A 16843-nucleotide genomic window follows, 5' to 3' on the forward strand; every position below is an offset into this window, starting at 1 on the left:
TTGGCTGGATGGGAGATTTTACCGTTGACTCTGGTGGGAAGAGTAGAAACAGTCAGAATGAATATATTGCCAAGACTGTTGTTTTTGTTCCAATCGTTGCCTATTATGATCTCGGGAGCTTTTCTAAAAAAACTGGATAAAATTATATCGAAATTCTTATGGCAAAGTAAAAAAGCAAGAATTAAATACAAGACGCTTCTTAGCAAAAAAGAAAAGGGAGGGTTGAACTTGCCTAATTTAAGAAATTATTATTGGGCAACGCAACTCAGAGCCTTAATCATGTGGACCACTAAAGAGAAAGATTCAATGTGGGTGGAGATGGAGCAAAACGCTTGTAAAAATTTGCCTTTAGAATCACTCCCATTTTTAAACGAGAAGGCCCTGAAGAGGCTCAGGATGGGCAACGAGTGGATTAGGGTAACAATGAAAATCTGGTCAGCAGTAAGAAAGAAGCTGAAGCTGTCAAATTCTGTAAGCAGGGCTACTAGAATAGCAAAAAACCCAGACTTTGTACCATCTACCATGGACTCAGGATTTGACAGATGGGCTGACAAAGGGCTAATATACATAGATCAAATGTTTCAGGGACAAACAATGAAAATATTCACACAACTTCAAAAAGAATTCAATTTATCTGCTCATGACTTTTACAAATTCTTACAGCTAAGAGATTACCTACAGAAACATCAGGAATGGGAGAACATCTGCAAGACTCCATCTAAATTAGAGGAAGTGTTGTGGGGGTTCTCGGAAGACAAGTCAAAAAAAGGGATTATATCAAAAATTTATGAAGCACTACAACATGAATTCAAAGAGAACAACTTACATATCAAAGAAAAATGGGAACTGGAAGCGAATATCATAATATCAGAAGAAGGGTGGGAGGAATCATTTAAAGAGGGACATAAACTAACTAAGAGCCCAACATGGAGGGAATTTGACTGGAAAGTTAAAATGCGTTACTTTTATACTCCATTCATTACATCGAAATATAGTAATACAACGGATTTATGTTGGAGGGAGTGTGGAGAAGTTGGGGACTCCACTCATATATTCTGGGATTGCCCAAAAATACAGGATTTCTGGAAGAATATTCAAAAGGAAATTAAACAGATTATGGGCATTAACTTCCCTCTGGAACCAGCACTTTACATTTTGGGTATAATTCCTGACAGTATGACAGATAAGAGTTCGAAACATTTACTGACAATCCTGCTGCTGATAGCAAAGAAGACGATAACAACTTCGTGGTTGAAACCACAGCCTCCAAGCATAATGCAATGGAGAGATAGGGTAAAAAATGTGTATATAATGGAAAAAATCACAGCAAGGTTACAGTTGACAACAGACATGTTTGATAAAAGATGGTCATTATTAATACAGGCAATGCCGGGACTCGAGTCTCTTCCGTTCTTGGGAACTTAAAGTAAGGGTATTTACATTCAATATGCATCTCCTATGTTTGTTTAGTTTGTGTTTGTATGTATGTAAAAAAAAAAAAAAATAAAAATAAAGTAAAAAAAAATAAAAAGATACTTGGACAGGTACATGGAAAGGTTTAGAAGGAAATGGGCCAATGGGACTACCTAAACTAGGGGATCTTAGCCGACATTAATGAATTGGGCCGAAGGGTTTTTTCCCTGCTGCATGACGACATATGATCAATATCCCTCCATTCCCTGCAGGTCCACGAGCCTATCTGTAAACCTCTCCGATGCTATTATTGTATCTGCTTCCTCACCACCCATGGCAGGATGTTCCAGGCACCCATCACTCTGCGTTAAAAAAAACTAAACCTACACATCTACTTTAAACTTTGTCTCTCTCACCTTAAATCTATTCCCTCTTGTGTTTGACAATTTCACATTGGGAAAGAAGGTCTAACTGACTAGTCTCTGTATACCTCTCGTAACTTTATATACTTCCATCAGCTATCCTCTCCTTGTAGGTAATAGCCCATAATCCAGGCAGACATTAAACCCATGGCCTCCAGCTTTAGTCAGCCTATAGAGGCCTCCAACCTCTGCCTTGGTAAAATGAATGCAAGCATCAATCTTATCTATGCCCCTCGTAATTTAATAAACCTTGGCAAGGTCACCCCACAGCCTTCTTCACTCCAAAAAAGAAACAGCCCCCACGCATCCAGGCTCTCCTCACATCTTGAGCACTCCTGTCCCGACAACATCCTTCTGCAACCACTCTATCTCAATCATATTCTTCCAAATACATGGTGATCAGAAATGCACATGATACTCATGTAGACTCACTAATGTTCTATCCAGATGTAACATGATGTCCTTCCTAACCCTTCACTCAATGTCCTGTCCAATGAAGGCAACAGCGCCATATGCCTTCTTCACACTAAATGACAGGACCCAGGAGAGTAACACTGTAAATGACAGAGCCCAGGAGTTTCACACTGTAAATGACAGGACCCAGGAGTGTAACACTGTAAATGACAGGGCCCAGGAGTGTAACACTGTAAATGACAGAGCCCAGGAGTTTAATACTGTATGGAGGATGGTGACGGCAGAGGCTATCACAACATTTCAGAAGTATCTAGATGAGCACTTGAATCACCAAGGCCTAGAAGGTGACAGATCATATGTTGATATCTGGGAATGATATAAATTGATACTTAATGATCAGTATGGACAAGGTGAATTGAATGCCTTGTGTCCGTGTTGTATGACACTTTGACTCTATCAGTTGAAGTCTGGGGCAGATCAGTTATGATTGCATTGACACAGGGCAGGCAATCTACTTTTGTTCCTGTTTTACTGTGTTCCTGTGAGAAGACACTGAGTGATCTTGGCAGTCATTGATGGAGGATTCTAATTCAATGATAAATAATGCAGTGGTGGAACAGCAGAAAAGGACACAGGAAATTCACTCCTTGGTCGAGCAGGCCAAAACTTTATAACTCGGGAGTGCAGGAAGATGAGGGGTGATATTATAGAGACGTATCATTTCATGCGAGGAATACATAGTATAAATGCACAATCTTTTCCCCAGAGTAAGGGAATCAAAACCAGAGGCCATGGATTGAAGGTGAGGAGGGAAAGATTGAATAGGAAGGAACCTGAGGGGCAACTTTTTTTTTAAATGCAAAGGGTGGTAGGTATATGGAACGAGCTGCCAGTGGAGGTAATTGAGACAGCTACTTTCACAACAAGTACATGGATAGGATAGGTCGTCGTGGACATGTTGGGCCAAAAGGCTTGTTTCCACACTGTATGACTCTATGACTTTCCCAGTCCGAGCTCCCTCTCTCACCTCAGCCTTGCTTCCATCCGTTGCTGAATGTTCCTGTGACTTTTCCCCGGCCGTTTTCTCTGCCTCAGACATGGAGAGTCCATTGTACTCAGTCAGTGAGCTTCCTAAAACATACACAATACTAAGAAGCATCATTGGACAGAGGGCTCTGACTATTGGATCTTTAATGGATAGAGGATGTTGAAGAATATCTACTGGACACGTCCATACAACACCACGGGCAATGCAATGGATCTTCTATAACTTTAATGGACAATTATAATCGAACTGCCCACCAAAGAAATGTCCAATCGAACCAACACCAATTCCATGCTTAAAAATGACACCAGCTCCTCCCACGCTTCTTTATCTAATCCCAGTACACTGAGCATCCATTGCAGTCCCCATTTAGTTACTCAACCTGCCTTTGAATACTTGCACACACAAGAACCGCGCCAGTGGATATGCAATGTACATAGAGCATTGGATAGAAAACTTCCACAGGACAATCACTGTGCCAGACATTGGTCACTGGGCTTGGGATCAGTAACGGGCTAACGGCACACAGGGCCTGGGCAGCTGAAGACAAAGCCATTAATTGTGAAGCTGTTAAATTTGTGGATAACAGGTCAGAATTAGAGTGGCTGAGAGAGCCAACCACTGAAGGTAATGGTGGGGGATATGTGATAGGAAGGGACAAGGCCATGGAAGGCATTTAAAACCAGGTTATGAATTTTATGACCAGGATCAGCAGTAACAGGTGAATGAGATTGGCACAAATTGGGAAATAGGGAAAATTCTGCCTTTGCTTTCAAACTGTAATAAATAAACTTTCCATTTCTCTCCCCTTTCACTGCCCCCTAACACCGTCTGCAACTCAAACACCTCCTTCTTATGCCCATCCATTCATTAGTTTGTCTCTCTCACTCTGTGCCTCTCCAGCTGTTGTCTCTTTCACTGCTCATTGGAAAATCCCTCTCTCGTTCCACATTCCCAACTTTTGTTCAGTTTGCCACTGTGAAATTTGGCCAGTTATCTGGGATCCTGAAGTGCAAGATGCCTTATTCTCATTGAACTGCCATTATAAATATGACAACAGAACAGGGGAGAATGGAACAGTGGAGCATTTCCATTGGAACTGCAATGTCCAGTTATGTCAGTGTGAATTATTAAGATACTGCACGGAAACAGGCCAATCAGTCCAATAATTCAGAGATAAACACAAAAAGCTGGAGTAACTCAGTGGGACAGGCAAGCATCTCTGCAGAGAAGGAATGGGTGATGTATTGGTTCTCGACCCATCTAAAGAAGGTTCTCAACCCAAAACGTCACCCATTTCTTCTCCCCAGAGATGCTGCCTGTCCCATTGAGTTACTCCAGCTGTTTGTATGTATCTTCAGTTTAAACGAGCATCTACAGTTCCTTCCTACACTAGTCCAAAATTTCAAACTGCCTTGAAAACCTTTTGCCTCCCATCCCCCCACTCCACCAACTCTCCGTTTGTCCTTTTTTCATCTGTGGCGTAGACAATAGAAAATAAACAATAGACAATAGGTGCAGGAGTAGGCCATTTGAGCCAGTACCACCATTCAATATGAATATGGCTGATCATTCTCAATCAGTACCCCGTTCCTGCCTTCTCCCTATACCCCCTGACTCGGCTATCCTTAAGAGCTCTATCTAGCTCTCTCTTGAAAGCATCCAGAGAATTGGCCTCCTGAGGCAGAGAATTCTCTGCCTTCTGAGGCAGAGAATTCCACAGATTTACAACTCTCTGGGTGAAAAAGTTCTTTCTCATCTCCGTTCTAATTGGCCTACCGCTTATTCTTAAACTGTGGCCCCTAGTTCTGGACTCCCCCAACATTGGGAACATGTTTCCTGCCTCCAACGTGTCCAATCCCTTAATAATCTTATATGTTTCAATAAAATGCTCTCATCCTCCTAAATTCCAGTGTATGCAAGCCTAATTTGCATCTGTGGCCTTTCACAAAATGTTACCTGTGCCCGATATGAAAAGTACTTTGTTTTCCGTCTAGATGTTTCTTGTTACAAACAGGATTGTGGGAATGGTGGCAAATTAATCTGCAGTGCTTCCATTGGAAATGTTATGATGGCAGATTTGAATTTGGTACACAGAAACAAGTATTTAAGCCCTTCCACTCAAACTCCTATGAAAACTGCCTCTATCTGTCCATTCCCTCCTCCTATCCCTATCCCCACCCCTCTGCCACTCCTTTTCCATAAATTCTCGTTTCCTTGTTGCTCAATTTGCATCTGAGCCCTTTCATCAATGGTTACCTGATTCCTTTGTGTGAAAAGTCCCTTCTTCTCAGTCTATGTATTTCCTGGTAAAAACACGGATGATAGAGCAGGGAAGTTAACCCATTAGTAATGTAATAATAATAATAATAATAAACATTTATTTTTTATAGCGCTTTTCCAAATGCTCAAAGTCGCATGACAAAAACACTCAAGACATAAAAACAAACAAACAAACTGTCCTGTAGTGGTTGCAAAAACAAGGGTGTTTTGTATGGAAGTTACTGCAGAGGAACAGGCCATTCAGCCCAACAACATTGACTTGTTTTATACTGCACACCAACATCCTGCAATGTGAAAGCACTGTGCACTCAGCTGTGTTGTGGGACTGCAGCGAACAGAGGGGACTCGACAAGGAACATCCACACAATCATTCCTCGTTCACTAAAAATTACATCAGTTTATCTAAAGATCTGAATTGGAGGCAGCCATATATCTTGGACCATTAAAAATTATGGAGAGTGCTGCAACGAGGGGGACAGATGGGACCACTAAACAGTTTGAAAATCAGCATGAGAACATCGTGACTGAGCTCAACACAGAGGAAATAGTGGAACAAGACTTAGCACATACTGGAAAACAGGGATCATCAGTTATTCACTCAAGCTTCCAAGGATACTGATTCTCAGTCTGTACAACCACTTATCACTCTCTCCTGTTCCCTCATATTCCAGTCCCCATTTCACCAATTGCCCCCTTGATTCTTTATGTTGAATTTTGCTCAGTTTGCATCCTTCCATTCACCAATGTTACCTGCGCTCCTGATATTGAAAGTTGCTTGTTCGCACTTTCTTCAGTCTGACCAACCCAAAATGGCTTTCCATTCCTTCAGCAAACTCTGCCTGAGCCGTTGTATTACTCCAGCATCTTGCTCAAGATTCCAGTAATTGTTGTTCCCGAATCTTGCTCTCATTTTGCCAGGATGGTTGAAGAGGGCAGAATTGACCAGGATATGTGGTTCCGTTTGACCTGCAATGGCCACAAAGGGAAGATGAATTATTTATGTCTCTGCATATAAACAGGCCGTTCTGCCCAGCAGCTCCATGACATGTTTTACATTCCACATCAACCTCCTGTAACGTGGCAGCTCTGGACACTCAGCTGTGCGGTGGGACTACAGTAACAGAGAGGACTGGAAAAGGAACATCCACAAAATCATTTGTTTTGCACATTGGTGTCAGTGCTCGAGAACTATGATGAGCAGACACCACATGGGGCCTTGGCAGCTGCAAAACTGCCAAGAGTAGAAAATGGTGTTGGGACTTTTGAGTTTAAAGGGAGAGAATGGATAAGCTGTCTATTTTCCCTGGAGCAAGGACAAAACCTGAGCAGTGTCTTTATGGAGGTTTATAAAATTGTGAGGAATGTTAGTAAGCTGGATAGTCACAATCTCTTTCTCCGGATAAAAGTCATAGTCAATTCTTTTAAGTCATAGGTTTAAGGAGTGACACATAGGTTTAAGGACTGACACAGATCGAGAGAATGGGTTTAAACCGGGCGAACGGAACTTAATGAAAAACAATGCGAGGTTAAGCACTTGTGTGAAGTATGAAAAGGCAATAGAAATTAAAAGTGGGTGGAGTGCAGACAGATCGAGGTGTTCTTGTGCACGAGACACCTGACAGTCGACATGAAGGTGCGACAAACGTCAGGAACGTAAGCAGGGTCTTCCGGTGGCGTTATGGACTGAGCAAGTCGCACGTCAACTAGCTCCGTGAACATTTCGATCTAAGAAGAGAGGAACGGGACGGGCCCGTTGCAACTTACCGGCAATTTTCAACAAAGGGTGGGTGACGTCATCAGATCGCGACTTTTAATAGTAAATGTCGACAAGTCGCACCCCCCCGTTAAAAACCGTTAAAAAAGGAACGGGTAAAACAAGACCCGTGGAAGAAGAAGAACCAAGACAGATGGAAGCCTCTGCTACAGCTCAAACCTCAGCGTCGACTCAGGAAGAAATTGCCAAACGAACAACCCGGAATCCACAGCCTAAAAAAATTGGTTTGGAAGAATTTCGCAGCGTTGTGGGTGAGGAGCTTTCAGGTATGAAGTCTCAAGTGGCAAATATGACAGTTGAACTACAAGAGATGAAAGCTGAATTAGTATCACTTAAAGGAATGAAGGGGGAAATACTATCTACTATTAAGGATCAGTTGGCTAAATCAAAGGCTGAAATGTGTGTAATTATGAATGAACACATGGAGGAAGTAACCTCCAAGTTACAAAAGTTGGACTCTGATTTTTCCGGTAAGCTGAACCACATCACGGCGTCAATAGAACAACATGATGAGGCTATAGGTGAGTTGGAAACTTTAGCCGAGACGAGTGCTGAAACAACAAAAGTAGTACTGTCGGAGACTCAGCGTTTTTCTGATTTATTGATGAGATTAACCGAAAAATGTACTGACCTAGAGAGTCATTCAAAACGACAAAATTTAAGAATCCTTGGAGTTAAAGAAGACAAAGAAAAAGATAAAAACCTTCGTGATTTTACTGCTGAGTTGTTACAAGTAGTTTTGAAAATGGATTCAAAGCCCTTGTTGGATCGAGCCCATAGAGCACTGAGAGCACGGCCAGGTGCTAATGCGCCTCCAAAGCATTTGATTCTGAGGGTGCATAATGCTCACGTTTTAGAAGATATGCTGTCAAGAATTGCTAGTAACAGAGCTTTATTATTTCAAGGCGATGAGATTCGCATCTTCAGAAGACTACCCCTCTGAGGTGGTTAAGAAAAGAGCACTGTTTAATGAGACAAGATCTATTCTCAGGAAGATCCCAGCGCTCAGATTTGGTATGTTGTATCCAGCAAAACTTCGAGTGACCTACAATCAAAATGAATCCTTTTTTACTGACCATAATAAAGCACTGGAATTTGCTCGGGAGATCGAAAGGTCGCTGAAGGCTTGATTATGATTTCACGGCTATCTTAATTGGCAGACATCTGATTGGACTTTAAAAATATTAAAACTTAAAGATTTAAGTTTAGTGGATATACTATACGAATATTAACCGTAACTAATTACTATTAATTAAAAAACATATATATTTTTATTAATCATTACTAATAAGAAGTATAAGTAATATTTGATTTATGTAAACTTTACTTTGAATACTTAATTAATACACCTTAGACAGAAAAATCGATTTATCATAGACTAATTAGTGTCGGGCCTGCCCCGTTTATCTCTCTTTTTAAAAAACAAACAAACAATAACTTTGTTAAAAAACGGAGCTAGTATTAATTTTTTTTTTACATCTCACGGAAGTCCTTAGATTTTTTGCCACCTTAGGGTGGCTAACACTAACTGCACTAATTGTAGTTGTAGTTTTAGTTGTCTCTTCTTCTTTCCTGCACTCTTTTAACCTTTTATATATTGATTTTTTTTTTAGATTTAACTTTTATTATTATGTCATTTTTCAGAATTTATATACTTTTGGGAGATATTTCCGGGAAACACTCTACGTAGTACAAAAGATCATCCACCCTTCATTCAAGAAAAATGTTGTAGTCCGGGTGCCAGACCATTTGCTTTATTATAGACTATTTATCGGTTAAGATGCAAGATTCTATTAGGAAAACAGGGGGTAAAGGTATTACATTTTGTAGTTGTAATGTCAAGGGTGTTAATGAACCAATTAAAAGAGGTAAAGTACTTTCACATTTAAAATCTATTGATGCAGACATAATGTTCCTTCAGGAAACTCATCTAAAAATGTAGCACATAATAGACTGAAAGGCAAATGGATTGATACATACTTCCTCTATAGTCGACACTGAAGGTAGATATGTTATATTAGTGGGAGAACAATATTCTACAAAATTGATATTGGTGAATGTCTATGCACCAAATTTTGATAATCCGTTATTTTAAAAAAATATATTTAATACCATTCCAGAATTTGGACAATATAACTTGATAATTGGAGGAGATTTAAATTGTACATTAGATCCTTATTTGGATAGATCTTCAACTCAAAGGAAAACAAAATCCAAGTCGTGTGAATTATTAAACTCTTATATAAATAGTGCAAATATAAAAGATGTTTGGAGGATTGATAATCCTTCAGGCCGAGAGTATTCATTTTATTCACCTGTGCATAAAACTTATTCAAGAATTGACTATTTCTTGGTGGACTCCAAACTTATTCCTTATACGTATAATTCAAAATATCATAATATTATTATATCCGATCATGCCCCTTTAACATTTAGGGTAAAACTCCAAGGAGTAACGGGGAAACAGACTAATTGGAGATTTAATCCGCAAATCTTAAATGAAAAAGCATGTTATGACTATCTTAAATCGCAATTTGAGACTTTTTTTTACGCAAACGACCTTCCTGAAACACCTGCGTCCCTGCTTTGGGAAACATTTAAAGCGTTTGTGAGAGGATGTATTATTGCTTTTCAAGCGTCTCAAAATAAGAAGAAGCGAGCTGAACAACATGACCTAGAAAGTCAGATAAAACAGTTAGACATAACAAATGCCATCGCTCCCTCTATTGAAATCTATCTATCTATCTATCTATATACTACTAAAACTCTGCGGTCCAACATTCCGTATGTATATACGGAAGATTCCGTATGTTTGTACGGAAGATTCCGAAGATTTCTGTCCATAACTTACAAACCCTACTCCTCCCAGACGGTACACCAAAGCGCTACGATTTTTGTACCGCCATATTCACCATTAACATGGGCAACTATTGTAAGTACTTTCGTTCAAATTGAAGCTACCTTTTTAAAGCTAGAGAGATATTGAAGTTAAAATTTCTCATTTCTAACCCTTTTCTTGAAGGGGCTTCAGCGCGTGATGTCACAATGGCACCCGTGCACCAATGAGAGATCAGCTCGGTTTTAAATTTACATAATTTTTTTCTGACCTTTTTTTTCAAGGTCTTCAGCTTGTGACGTCACAATGCTTGTGTGAGATGGTTTGCAACATTGTTGCGAAAAGCAACTGCCAGTTTTTTAAAGATGTGCGAGTCACTTAACATACACAGATCAGCATGGGGCCCCTATTCCCTCCCTCCCCACCCTTCCCCCCTCAACCCCTTCCTCCCCACTCCTTCCCACCTCCATCCCCACTCCCTCCCCCCCTCCTCCCCAACTCCCTCCCCACCTCCCTCACCCCTCCTCCCCTAACTCCCCCCCTCCCTCCTTCCCTCCATCCCTCCCCCCCTCCCTCCACCCTTCCATCCCTCTCCCCCTCCCCCCTCCTTCCACCCTCCCTCCCCCCCTTCTGGTTACAAAGGAAACCCTACGGGGACGGGCCCAACGGGGAAAGAGGGGTACTGGGAAAAGGGGAGGTCCCCCTCCCTCCCCTTACCCCCTCCCCCATCCCCCTCCCCCCTAACCCTCTCCCTCCCCCTTCCCCCCTCCCCTCCCCCCCTCCCCTCCTCCCTCCACACCTCCCTCCTCCCTCCCTCCCCTCCTCCCGGTTACAATGGAAACCCTACGAGGACGGGCCCAACGGGGAAAGAGGGGTACTGGGAAAAGGGGAGGTCCCCCTCCCTCCCCCCTTCCCCCATCCCATCCCCCCTCCCTCCCCTCCCCCTCCCCTTCCCCCCGTTCCCCCCTCCCCTTCCCCCTCCCTCCCCTCCTCCCTCCACACCTCTCTCCTCCCTCCCTCCCCTTCCGTCCCTCCCATCCTCCCAATGCTTGTTTGAGATGGGTGCTACATTGTTTCGAAAAGCACCACTAACAGATCGCAGTGAGAAGCACTAAATGACCGTGGTCGTGAGAAGCACTAAATGACCGCGAATGTAGCAAAAACAGCACTTTAAACCACTTTAAACCACTGTTTTCAAGTAGTCTTTTTTATTGCAAGTCACTTAACATACACAGATCAACATGGGGCCTCTATGCTCGTGGGCCACCGGGGCAAGTGTTGCGAAACAGCACTTGGAGTGTGTCTGGGGGAGAGAGAGAATGGGGGGGGGGTCTGAGAATGGGGACTGGGGAGGGGGACAACAGGGGTCGTTGCGGAGGGGGCTTGGTGGTGGGGGAAAGAGGGGTACTGGGAAAATGGGAGGTCCCCCTTCACCCCTCAACCCCTTCCTTCCCACCTCCATCCCCACTCCCTCCCCCCCTCCTCCCCCTCCCTCCCCAACTCCCTCCCCCTCCCTCCCCACCTCCCTCAAACCTCCCCCCTATCTCCCCCCCTCCCTCCTTCCCTCCATCCCTCCCTCCCCAATCAATCCACCCTTCCATCCCTCTCCCCCTCCCCCCTCCTTCCATCCTCCCTCCCCCCTCCCGGTTACAATAGAAACCCTACGGGGACGGGCCCAACGGGGAAAGAGGGGTACTGGGAAAAGGGGAGGTCCCCCTCCCTCCCCTCCCCCCTACCCCCTCCCCCCTTCCCCCTCCCCTTCCCCCCTCCCCTCCCCCCTCCCCTCCTCCCTCCACACCTCCCTCCACACCTCCCTCCCCCCCTCCCGGTTACAATGGAAACCCTATGAGGACGGGCCCAACGGGGAAAGAGGGGTACTGGGAAAAGGGGAGGTCCCCCTTCCCCCCTCAACCCCTTCATCCCCCCTCCTTCCCACCTCCATCCCCACTCCCTCCCCCCCTCCTCCCCCTCCCTCCCCAACTCCCTCCCCCCTCCCCCCTAACTCCCCCCTCCCTCCATCCCTCCCTCCCCAATCCCTCCCCCCCTCCCTCCACCCTTCCATCCCTCTCCACCCTCCCTCCCCCCCTCCCGGTTACAATTGAAACCCTACGAGGACAGGCCCAACGGGGAAAGAGGAGTACTGGGAAAAGGGGAGGTCCCCCTCCCTCCCCCCTTCCCCCATCCCATCCCCCCTCCCTCCCCTCTCCCTCTCCCTCCCCCTTCCCCCTCCCCTTCCCCCCCTCCCCCCTCCCTCCCCTCCCCTCCTCCCTCCACACCTCCCTCCTCCCTCCCTCCCCCTTCCCGCCCTCCCCTCCTCCCGGTTACAATGGAAACCCTACGAGGACGGGCCCAACGGGGAAAGAGGGGTACCGGGAAAAGGGGAGGTCCCCCTCCCTCCCTCCCCCCTACCCACCTCCCTCCCCTCTCCCTCCCCCCCTTCCCTCCTCCCTCCCCCCCTCCCCTCCCCCCTCCCATCCCCCCCTCTCCCTCCCCCCTACCCCCCTCCCTCCCCTCTCCCTCCCCCTCCCCTCCCCCCCTCCCTCCCCTCCTCCCTCCCCCTTCCCTCCCCCAACCCTCCCCCTTTCCTCCCCTCCCGGTTACAATGGAAACCCTACGAGGACGGGCCCAACGGGCCCACTCGGTCTAGTCTATCTATCTATCTATATACTACTAAAACTCTGCGGTCCAACATTCCGTATGTATGTATGTATATGTGTATGTACGGAAGATTCCGAAGAATTTCTGTCCATAACTTACAAACCCTACTCCTCCCTGAAGTTACACCAAAGCGCTACGATTTTTGTACCGCCATATTCACCATTAACGTGGGCAACTATTGTAAGTACTTTCGTTCAAATTGAAGCTACCTTTTTAAAGCTAGAGAGATATTAAAGTTTAAATTTTCATTTCTAACCCTTTTCTTGAAGGGGCTTCAGCGCATGATGTCACAATGGCACCCGTGCACCAATGAGAGATCAGCTCGGTTTTAAATTTACATCTTCAGCTTGTGACGTCACAATGCTTGTGTGAGATTGTTGCAACATTGTTGCGAAAAGCAACTGCCAGTTTTTTAAAGTTGTGCAAGTCACTTAACATACACAGGTCAGCATGGGGCCCCTATTCCCTCCCTCCCCCCCTTCCCCCCTCAACCCCTTCCTCCCCACTCCTTCCCACCTCCATCCCCACTCCCTCCCCCCTCCTCCCCAACTCCCTCCCCACCTCCCTCACCCCTCCTCCCCTAACTCCCCCCCCTCCCTCCTTCCCTCCATCCTCCCCCCCCTCCCTCCACCCTTCCATCCCTCTCCCCCTCCCCCCTCCTTCCACCCTCCCTCCCCCCCTTCTGGTTACAAAGGAAACCCTACGGGGACGGGCCCAACGGGGAAAGAGGGGTACTGGGAAAAGGGGAGGTCCCCCTCCCTCCCCTTCCCCCCTCCCCCTCCCCCTAACCCTCTCCCTCCCCCTTCCCCCCTCCCCTCCCCCCCTCCCCTCCTCCCTCCACACCTCCCTCCTCCCTCCCTCCCCTCCTCCCGGTTACAATGGAAACCCTACGAGGACGGGCCCAACGGGGAAAGAGGGGTACTGGGAAAAGGGGAGGTCCCCCTCCCTCCCCCTTCCCCCATCCCATCCCCCCTCCCTCCCCTCTCCCTCCCCCTTCCCCCGTTCCCCCCTCCCCTTCCCCCCTCCCTCCACACCTCTCTCCTCCCTCCCTCCCCTTCCCTCCCTCCCATCCTCCCAATGCTTGTTTGAGATGGGTGCTACATTGTTTCGAAAAGCACCACTAACAGATCGCAGTGAGAAGCACTATGTGACCGCGAATGTTTCAAAACAAGCACTTAAAAAGCACTTATCTTTTTTTAAAGTATTTTTTTTTATTGCAAGTCACTTAACATACAGAAATCAGCATTGGGCCCCTATGCTCGTGGGCCACCGGGGCAAGTGTTTCGAAAAAAGCACTGAGAGTGTGTCTGGGGGAGAGAGAGAATGGGGGGGGTCTGAGAATGGGGACTGGGGAGGGGGACAACAGGGGTCGTTGCGGAGGGGGCTTGGTGGTGGGGGAAAGAGGGGTACTGGGAAAAGGGGAGGTTCCACTTCCCCCCTCAACCCCTTCCTCCCCCCTCCTTCCCACCTCCATCCCCACTCGCTCCCCCCCTCCCTCCCCCCTCAATCCCAACCTCCATCATCACACAGCCCCTAACTCCCCCCCTCCCTCCTTCCCTCCATCCCACCCTCCCCCACTCCCTGCCCCCTCCCTCCACCCTTCCATCCCTCTCCCCCTCCCACCTCCTTCCACCCTCCCTCCCCCCCTCCCGGTTACAATGGAAACCCTACGGGGACGAGCCCAACGGGGAAAGAGGGGTACTGGGAAAAGGGGAGATCCCCCTCCCTCCCCTCCCCCTACCCCCTTCCCCCCTCCCCTTCCCCCTCCCCTCCCCCCTCCCTCCCCCTCCCCTCCTCCCTTCACACCTCCCTCCTCCCTCCCCCCCCCCTCCCGGTTACAATGGAAACCCTATGAGGACAGGCCCAACGGGGAAAGAGGGGTACTGGGAAAAGGGGAGGTCCCCCTTCCCCCTCAACCCCTTCATCCCCCCTCCTTCCCACCTCCATCCCCACTCCCTCCCCCCCTCCTCCCCCTCCCTCCCCAACTCCCTCCCCCCTCCCCCCTAACTCCCCCCTCCCTCCTTCCCTCCCTCCCCAATCCCTCCCCCCCTCCCTCCACCCTTCCATCCCTCTCCCCCCTCCTTCCACCCTCCCTCCCCCCTCCCGGTTACAATTGAAACCCTACGAGGACGGGCCCAACGGGGAAAGAGGAGTACTGGGAAAAGGGGAGGTCCCCTCCCTCCCCCCTTCCCCCTCCCCTCCCCCCTCCCCTCTCCCTCCCCCTCCCCCCTACCCCCCTCCCTCCCCTCCCCCCTCCCTCCCCTCCCCTCCTCCCTCCACACCTCCCTCCTCCCTCCCTCCCCCTTCCCGCCCTCCCCTCCCGGTTACAATGGAAACCCTACGAGGACGGGCCCAACGGGGAAAGAGGGGTACTGGGAAAAGGGGAGGTCCCCCTCCCTCCCTCCCCCCTCCCCTCTCCCTCCCCCCCTTCCCTCCTCCCTTCCCCCCTCCCCCTCCCATTCCCCCCTCCCTCCCCCCTACCCCCCTCCCTCCCCTCTCCCTCCCCCCTCCCCCCCTCCCCTCCCTCCTCCCTCCCCCTTCCCTCCCCCAACCCTCCCCCTTTCCTCCCCTCCCGGTTACAATGGAAACCCTACGAGGACGGGCCCAACGGGCCCACTCGGTCTAGTATAATACTAAAACTCTGCGGTCCAACATTCCGTATGTATATACGGAAGATTCCGTATGTATATACGGAAGATTCCGAAGATTTCTGTCCATAACTTACAAACCCTGCTCCTCCCAGACGGTACACCAAAGCGCTACGATTTTTGTACCGCCGTATTCACCATTGACGTGGGCAACTGTTGTAAGTACTTTCGTTCAAATTGAAGCTACCTTTTTAAAGCTAGAGAGATATTAAAGTTTAAATTTTCATTTCTAACACTTTTCTTGAAGGGTCCAAACCCTACTCCTCCCAGACGGTACACCAAAGCGCTACGATTTTTGTACCGCCGTATTCACCATTAACATGGGCAACTATTGTAAGTACTTTCGTTCAAATTGAAGCTACCTTTTTAAAGCTAGAGAGATATTAAAGTATAAATTTTCATTTCTAACCCTTTTCTTGAAGGGGCTTCAGTGCGTGATGTCACAATGGCACCCGTGCACCAATGAGAGATCAGCTCGGTTTTAAATTTACATCTTCAGCTCGTGACGTCACAATGCTTGTGTGAGATTGTTGCAACATTGTTGCGAAAAGCAACTGCCAGTTTTTTAAAGTTGTGCAAGTCACTTAACATACACAGATCAGCATGGGGCCCCTATTCCCTCCCTCCCCCCCCTTCCCCCCTCAACCCCTTCCTCCCCACTCCTTCCCACCTCCATCCCCACTCCCTCCCCCCCTCCTCCCCAACTCCCTCCCCACCTCCCTCACCCCTCCTCCCCTAACTCCCCCCCCTCCCTCCTTCCCTCCATCCTCCCCCCCTCCCTCCACCCTTCCATCCCTCTCCCCCTCCCCCCTCCTTCCACCCTCCCTCCCCCCCTTCTGGTTACAAAGGAAACCCTACGGGGACGGGCCCAACGGGGAAAGAGGGGTACTGGGAAAAGGGGAGGTCCCCCTCCCTCCCCTTCCCCCCTCCCCTCCCCCCTCCCCCTCCCCCCTAACCCTCTCCCTCCCCCTCCCCTCCCCCCCTCCCCTCCTCCCTCCACACCTCCTCCTCCCTCCCTCCCCTCCTCCCGGTTACAATGGAAACCCTACGAGGACGGGCCCAACGGGGAAAGAGGGGTACTGGGAAAAGGGGAGGTCCCCCTCCCTCCCCCCTTCCCCCATCCCATCCCCCCTCCCTCCCCTCTCCCTCCCCCCCGTTCCCCCTCCCCTTCCCCCCTCCCTCCACACCTCTCTCCTCCCTCCCTCCCCTTCCCTCCCTCCCATCCTCCCAATGCTTGTTTGAGATGGGTGCTACATTGTTTCGAAAAGCACCACTAACAGATCGCAGTGAGAAGCACTATGTGACCGTGAATGTTTCAAAACAAGCACTTAAAAAGCACTTCTCTTTTTT

The 16843-nt window shown here is 48.1% G+C and overlaps 1 protein-coding gene and 1 long non-coding RNA gene across 2 annotated transcripts in view; one reads left to right on the plus strand and one right to left on the minus strand.

Moving 5' to 3' along the window:
• Positions 1-16843, plus strand: part of LOC144612204 (myelin-associated glycoprotein-like) — a 760913-nt gene that overhangs the window by 606264 nt on the left and 137806 nt on the right.
• LOC144612096 (uncharacterized) lies at positions 3246-6453 on the minus strand. Its single transcript, XR_013549625.1, has 3 exons — positions 6328-6453; positions 5554-5600; positions 3246-3380 (listed from the first exon to the last, which is right to left on the minus strand). It is a non-coding gene; the product is annotated as an uncharacterized LOC144612096 (long non-coding RNA).

Source organism: Rhinoraja longicauda, chromosome 43 (genome assembly GCF_053455715.1).
Source record: "Rhinoraja longicauda isolate Sanriku21f chromosome 43, sRhiLon1.1, whole genome shotgun sequence".
Lineage (NCBI taxonomy): Eukaryota > Metazoa > Chordata > Chondrichthyes > Rajiformes > Arhynchobatidae > Rhinoraja > Rhinoraja longicauda.